Raw genomic sequence first — 7,987 nt, 5'->3', positions numbered from 1 at the left:
TAAAGCATTTCTCTCAGGAGAGGATTAGAGACATGTTCCCTTAAATGATTTTGAGCAGGCAGCAATGCTTCCCTCTCCAGATATGGAGGTTTTTTCCCCTCAGAGTTGTTTTCCTCTTCTGGCCTCTAATGCCCTGAAGTCCTCAATTAATTCTTTAAATTTCTACCTGTCCTAGAGAGGCGGAACAATTCCATGTTTAGGTGGTGTTTGGTGACTCTGGTCATACATGCCATGCATTACATGACACATGGTTTCCCTCGCTGGCATCCCCAGGGCTGTGTAAGTGCATTCATTAAGGGGGGCTTAGGAGATTATCTGTTACTGCTGGTCAGAATTCTCAGCTGACAAAAGAGGGAGAAGAAACACCTTGGTCCTCCTCCATATACTGAGATGGCCATAGATGCTCTGTGACCTCCATCAGAGATCTTTGCACGCATCCTCATTTCCTGAATGACCAGGTTTTCTAACAAGAGTGTGAATGTCAAAAAGGCAAGAATGCTGCTGCAGGCCTGAAGAGAACTCCAGAAGGGCTGAGCTCACCCAGGAAGCCACCCGCAGAGCCAGGATGGACCTGTGGGACAGGGCAGGGTGTCAGTCACTACTGAAAGACAAACAGAACATGGCAGAAGCAGAGGGAGGCCCTCACCAGACCCTTGAGAAATGCCACACCTTCCCTGTCAGCTGCCTGCGAGGCTGTTGGAGCTTCATTTCTAGATGGCCCCTGACTGTAGGGCCAGGGTCACTTTGGAATCTGTGCCTCCCCTCAAAGAGAGAATGACCCAGCAGAGCAGCAACGCAGCGCTTTGGGAACGTGTGAGCCCAGCAGTCTTTGAGTCTTGGCCCACAAATGTCATATGGGAAGTTGAAACCCATCTTTTCTTACTTTCTGTGCAGGTGCTTCTAGAGGGAGAGCAGGAGCAGACTGCTTCATCAGAGATGCCATGCCAGACTCAGGGAGAGCTGTTCCCAGCCCGAGAGCAGGAAGTGCAGCTCAGGCAGCAGGTGGAAGAGGCACAGGAGAATGGCCAGGTAAGCCTGACTGGCCAGGTGACAGAAGAAAGGGCAGGAAGAGGGGCATAAGCCAGAGCTCTTGGGACTGAGGAGGCCAGGAGGCCCACAGGCACTGGAAGCACAGAGCCTTGGAATCTGCAGAGATCAGCCCTGGGACAGGAGGGTTACATTGGAAGCAGAAGTGGGGAGGGAAGCAGAAAGAAGTGGGTGCATAAATTTGAATTTGAGGCTGCAAGAGGAAAAAGCTGAGCCTATGGCAGCTCGCAGTCACTTGCTCTGCATTTGTGTGCACAGAACATCAAGGCAGAGCCACAAACAGAGCTGCCCCAAGCTCAGAGTGCCATCATGGCAGTGAAGAGGAGGAACAAGGAAGACATGGGAAGAATTCAAGAGGAGAATCTCCATCAGCAGAGGGGCGATCAAGAAAACCAGGTGAGTGAAAGAGTGGCAGCCACTCCACTCATGAAATGCCCTCTCCCTTCTTGTTTACAGTCTATCAAGGGACACGTGCAGGCAGACCTGCAGGACTCTGAGGCTACCAACAAGGCAAGAGAGAAGAGGCTGGAGGAAGAAATGAAAAGCGTCAGAGAGAAACTTAATTGCCTCCCTCAGGCTCTAGAAGACCAAGTGAGTAAAAGAGGGATGCAGTCACTGCAGTCACCAAACTGGTGGTTTCTGCCCTTCTTGCCTTTGACACTGCAGAGCAGCAGGGAGGGGGGCCATGCCTCTGAGTGCCATCCTGCTGTAGTGGGTATCACAGTCATTCTGAAGGACATTTCCTGTTGTGCTGAGTCTCAACTGCTGCCCTGGACAGTGAAACTTGTCCTTTGGCCTTTTGGCCAGCAGTCATCCAAATTGATTCCTGCTGGCCTGTTCCTGCTCTCCCCTTCTTTCTTGAGGTGTTTTTACAGTAGAACGTGGTGACCCAGATGGAGGATTGAAACAAGCTGTCTGTATCCCTTGTCAATCTGTTCTTTGCCTTTCCTCACAGTCGATGACTCCTGGCTGACAGGGACAAGCTGTAGTGTCTCACTGCTTTGTTGTTTCATTTGAGGTGCAAGTGCTGACATCTCACCGGGCAGCCTGTGAAGACTTCCAGCGAATATCTGGCAATGAAGGACCCCAAGTCAGGAGTGAGGCACAGGAACAGTGCCCACCAGAAGTGCTCCATGTCCAGCACATCATGCACTCTGAACCTGCTGCCGCAGCAGCATCACCTCGAGGAAGCTCTTCTCTCAAACCAGGGAACTCAAGCTCAGGCAGTTCCTTAAACTCTCCGAAAGAGCAGACCGAGGAGAAGTACCTGGAGATGCTGGGTACGTCTGGGGTGTTGCTTGTCTGAGGGACAGTGTGCTGTGTGCAGGTGTCAGCAGAGCTGTACCAAATGCTCCTCCTGAGTTGGGTGTCACAGGGCCATTTTGGACTCCGCAGAGGAAGTGCTAGCATTGCTCCGAGGCAGCGAGAGAGCGCTCTGGCTGTTCCTGCTGCCTCTGAGGGCACCTTGGACTGGCTTGGGTTTGCCTGAGCTTCCTTCTCTGCTAAAGGCTGAAGCAGGGATTGTTCTTGCATCAGCAGAAGGCTGTGACCTTGCAAATGATCTAGGCGAGTCCTGTGTGCTCGTGGCCAAACTGAACAGAATTGTCAGCTTCCTAAATTCTCCTTAGACTCCTTACTTCCAACCAGTCATCAGAGCAAAACAACTTCACAGAAATAGACTGACTTTGGAGTTTTGTCTTTTTGGTTGGGGATTTTTTTTGGGGGGGTTGGGGGCAGGGTTGTTTTTGTGTTTAATTTTTGTAGGGGCCTTTTGTTTTTTGTTTCTGTGGGGTTTATTTGTTGTGTTTTGGGTTTTTTTTGTTTTGATGGTTTATGGGGCTTTTTTGGTGGAGTTGATTTTTCTCCAGCCTGAAAGAGCCCTTCTGTCCCCAGTCTTACTGATGGCATTTTTATGACTGTTACTGTTACCACTGATTTTGTGTTGTTGCAGTTTATTTTCATGAGAATGCTATCTTTTTGTCAATAAGATCTACTTTGAAAGAACATCAGGTTACATGACAAATAGAGAGCACGTGGTGTTTTCCATGTGCCCCCAAAGAAAAAAAACAGGTATTTTTTAATCTTCTAGTTTTATGCTAATCAAGATGTGTCCAAGAGACACATCCAAGTGACATGATCAGATAAAACTGTACTGCAGGCATTTCTCAGAAGAGAGCCTCCAGCCCAGCCATGGTATATTCCTCAGATCCATGGCACTTTTCCATACCTGATTCCCACTCTTTCCCATGACTGTTAGAATCCTAGCCATTGGCCCAAGCCCTGCTCAGATCAGTCTCTAGGAAAACCCATCAAGCCCTTTGTGATTCTTCAGCACAACCCAATGAATCTGCCTCTTGCCCGTAACAGCTGCCACTGCTGTGCTCTCACATAAGACCTGGTGGGACTGAGACCACAGCCCAGGGGATTCTGTGTCTACCATCACCTGTTGGGACAAAAAGGGCACTGATCTGCACCTTGGTGTGGCTGATCTCAAAGCCCATCCCGTTGTGTCCTGAATGGGGGCAACAGCTTGTACAGGGCTCAGGCTGGCTGTGGCTTCTTCCCACTGCTTGTCAGTGCTCATGCTTGGGCTTTGCCAGCCTTGTTGTGCTAGCTGCCCTGTCCCTGAGGGCTGGAGGGATTGCAGAGGCTGGAGCCTTCCTTATCTGGGAGAGGGGCGTCTTGGAGCTCAGCCTGCTCATAAACGTGTCAGGGTCCTGATGCTGAAAGCCCCATTGCGATTGGTTATAGTTTGAGCTGCTCTGGTTTACAAATGGAAAGGCATTCTTTTGGCAAACTGCTGAAAGGTAGAGAAGATGGCCTTCACTCCTGGGATTGCATCTCCCCATGCTTTGTTTCCTGTCAAGAGAACTCTTCAAGGGACTCTACAAAATCAGTCTCTGTGCCAGCCATCTGCACTGCAGGGCTGCCTGTCCTGTTGCTGTTGTGGTTGTTGTTACCGAGCTGACCACAAAGGGCTGAGAGCCCCAGACATTGGGGCTGCCTTTTGTATCTCCTGGAAGCTGGGATTTCTGCTTTAAAGTCAGCTAATGCATTTTATTTCCCTCAGGGAGAATGGTGAACCAGATAAATCCCATGATAAAATACACCGAACTGGGACATATTGGCAGCGGGTGAGTCCAACCACAGTTACTTCTACTGAACCACAGGCGAGGTGTTTTTCTGGTGGAATGTCTATCCAGCGTGAAGTCTGGCCAGCTGCAAAGATGTTCACACACTGGGGACAGATTGCCCCATCTATCAGTGCTGCTCAGAATTTCTGAGTGGGCTCAGAAGACATTGTCAGAGACACTTCCATGCTGCCAAGGTCTTGCCTGCATCAAGGAACAGGACCTGGAAGATCTCCTTGTCTCTAAAGTGTGGGACAGCTCTGTGTTAATTTCTTTAGCATTTTTTGTATGTCTCAAAATCATACTGGCACACTAATGAAAAAAGAAGAATCTTGCTTGCCTGAAAGAGCAACCTACCCGATCAAAGCTTTAAGATAACAGTTCCCAGGAACATTTCTTTCCCCTGGTTTGCAGAAGGAAATAGTCTGTGGTCAGGATAGGAACCACACAGTTTAGAAAGTGAAACCCAAGACAAAAGAAGAATCTCTCTTTTGAAGTTGAACCCCAATGCTTCAGGAACAAGCCCAGTGCCCATGCACTCGAGAGGAAAATGCATCACCTGCCTTCTGGCAGATCCCTCCTGCATCCTGCAGGCTTTAGGCATTTACAGCACAGATCTCCTGTGTGGGCTGGCTTTCACTGCAAGATCTAAATGGCTTCTCATTTCTCTTCTTTTTTGTTCCTAGGGGTTTTGGAGATGTGGTCAGAGCACTCAACAATGTCACAGGGAGAGAGGTAAATGTCAACAGCCCCTGCAGACTCTGCTGCTCTTGAGAGGCTTTCCCCTCTGGTGTGGGCTGTGGCTGGAGCTTTGGGTAGAGCTGTGCTGAAAAGGCACAAGAAGCACAAACTGGTTCCAGCCTGGAAAATACATTTGGGACTTTCTCCTCCTCAGCTGCCAGAAGGAAGTCACGGAGAGCAGCAGTTCCTTTCAGAGAAGGACGCACTCACTTGCTCTCCATTGCTAAAACAAAGGTGGTGCCTTTGAGCACCTCACTGCTCTTTGGGGCTACAGCTTCAGAGTCCTGAATTCTCCTTTCTGGCTGCCAGAAAATCCATCTGAAAGTTACCGGTAGTTCCTTAGCCACCTGCAGTGCTGCACTTGGGAACTGCACGTAGGGAGAGATCTGCAAGGTGCCCTAAAAGCCCTAAGCCCTGCCCATAGCCCAAAATGTATCCACACTGTAATAAGGCATGCATTACTTCTTCTGAATCCCAAACAAAGCAACAGAGAGTGTGGTTAGAAGTTTGTGGGTGATAGCTGAGACACCACTGTTACCAAGTGGACAAGGCAAAATGCCAGTGGCCCCACATATCGTATCCTGTAACTGGCCCCGAAGGGAGCAGAGAAATGGGCTGTTGGAATGTCAGTTCCTAATTACTGCAGTGCCTAATCACAAGGCAGTTTGGCACAGCTCAGCAGTGTCATTGCAAAAATCACTCTCTGCATGTGTGTTGTGGTCTTGTGCCACCAACTGCTCAAGTTACTGATTTTCAATGTCATTTTAGGTAGCCATAAAAAAAATAAATCTTCAAGGACTGAGGAGGAAGGAACTAACCATTAATGAAATAAGGATCATGAAGAGGTGTAGGAGTCCAAATGTTGTGAAATATTTAGACAGGTGAGAGGTCATGATCTTATCCCATGGATGTGCATTTACATACAGAAAACATGAGAGGTTAAAAACCCACTTTGGTTGGTGGCAGAAAGTAGAGCTGTTAATTTTTATGTATTCATATTTCTCTACTCATCTCCAATGGATGAGAAGAGAGTGCATCTTGTCTGCATGAGTTTTCCCTGCCACTCATCGTTTGAAAATTATTCCAAACTTATTCAAAACCTGGATCAGCTGTATCTTCCTAAGTCAATACCCTCAAAGTCCACTGCCTCCACATTTTTTCGGGAGGGAATTTTAAAGGCTCTTAAATGCTGATGAACCATCCTAAAGTAGATATCTCTTAGGTCGTTGCCCCTCTATGCCATTGCTGTGCATGCCAGGGATACTAGGTGCTTATTTCCAGAAACACCATGCCTGACAGGATTTTTATCTGGGCTGTTGCTAAACTGCATTTTTCACTTGCTGGCCATCTAAGACATCTCCTTTTTCACAGCTGTGCCTTTCTCCTCCAGACTGCACAGTTTGCAGAGTCCCTATTCCTTTGATTCTGTCCTCGTCACAAAGCCACCTGGAAACAAGAAGATGGCAAGTAAAAAGTCAAGGTAGTCATGCATGTTTATCTCCATGCCTTTGTTTCCTTCTTTCAGCTACCTTGTGGGCGAGGAACTCTGGCTGGTTATGGAGTACATGGATGGAGGTGCTCTGAGTGATATCATCTACAAGACCTGCCTGTCTGAACATCACATTGCAGCCATCAGTCGGGAGGTCAGCAATCCCATCTGTGTTTCCAAGGGCCTGGGCAGCATTGTCCTGGAAACAGGGGCAAAGATCAGGAGTGATTTCATGTGCCAAGCTTGGTTTCTATGTTGCTGGTATGCTATGGGCAAGTAAAAGCATCTCAAGTGAAAGGCCTGCCAGTGCCCCTGCACTCCCTGTTACTCAGTGCCAGTACTCTTCTCTCCTGATGTTGTACTCTGACCCTGTCTCTTGTATTTGCTGTTCTCCATCTTGCCTCGCTAAACCTTTGCCTGTCTTCACCGCATTCCTTGCCTGTGAAAGCAAAGGTGCTGGTGGCAGGATTTGAAACAAACAGCAAAGAAAAAAAAGAGAGACTAGTTTCTCTCAGTCCTCAGCTAAAAAGGACAGGAGCGCAGCCAAAATGCTCTTTGTTTCTGAGCATGTCCACTGCAGCAGCAGTCATCCTGGCTGGTTTGCAGGGGTCAGTCTACAAGAGCAGATGCTGTTGCTCTTTCCAAAGCTGACGTGCCTTTCCTCAGAAAGGTCCTGCTCTGCAAGTGTTGGAGCAGCAAACTCTTCCTCACAGTGGCACTGTGTTCTGCCATTACTGCCCATTCCCTTGGAGAGGGAATCTTTTAGATTCTTTGTCACCTTTCTTGTGTGCTGAAATCACAACACTTCTTTTTGTCCTCCTCTTTCTGTTTTCTCTCTCAGTGCCTGCAAGGATTGCATTTTCTTCACTCAAACCGTGTGATCCATCGAGATGTGAAGAGCGACAACATCCTTCTCAGAACCGACGGTTCTGTCAAGCTGAGTCAGTATATTCTTGGTCAGGTGCAGCATTCCAGGGATGTGGGTGTGGGGCTGCTTGGAGTGACAGCCAGCTCCCCTAAATGGTGCTGGTGGCAGTGCAGGGACACCCGCTGTGACCTGAGGGCACAGTTGCAACGTGCACAGAGGCAGGACAAGGAACAAACAGTCAAGAGTGGCCTTGCTCTCTGTGTGCCCCTTCCAGAGGGAGGGAGCTACAAGTCTAAAGACTCCAAAGAACAAAAGCCACTGCTGGAGGCAGTGTAAAAAATGGGGGGATTTTTAAAGTCGCCAATGCCAGCAAACTTCTACTGGGGAATTCTTTTGCTTGCTTTCCTAATTGCACAGAATTCAAGTAAAACCAATATTTTGCTTTCTCCTCAGCTGATTTTGGCCTCTCTACTCAGCTCACCCCTGAGCAGAGCAGACCGTGCTTGGTAGCTGGGACTCCATGGTGGATGGCACCTGAAGTGGTCACAGGTCAACCACATGGCCCCAAAGTGGACATATGGTCTTTTGGAATTGTGGGGATTGAAATGGTAGAAAAAGAACCTCCTCACTGGGACCAAAGTCATACCTCGGTAAGGAGCAAATACTCACTGATCCCACTGTCTTTCTTATCTGTCCCTTGTCCTGCGTGCC

The sequence above is a fragment of the Zonotrichia albicollis genome, chromosome Z (assembly GCF_047830755.1).
Source record: "Zonotrichia albicollis isolate bZonAlb1 chromosome Z, bZonAlb1.hap1, whole genome shotgun sequence".
NCBI lineage: Eukaryota > Metazoa > Chordata > Aves > Passeriformes > Passerellidae > Zonotrichia > Zonotrichia albicollis.
The sequence above is the reverse complement of the archived record's forward strand: the minus strand, read 5'-3'. Positions refer to the sequence as shown.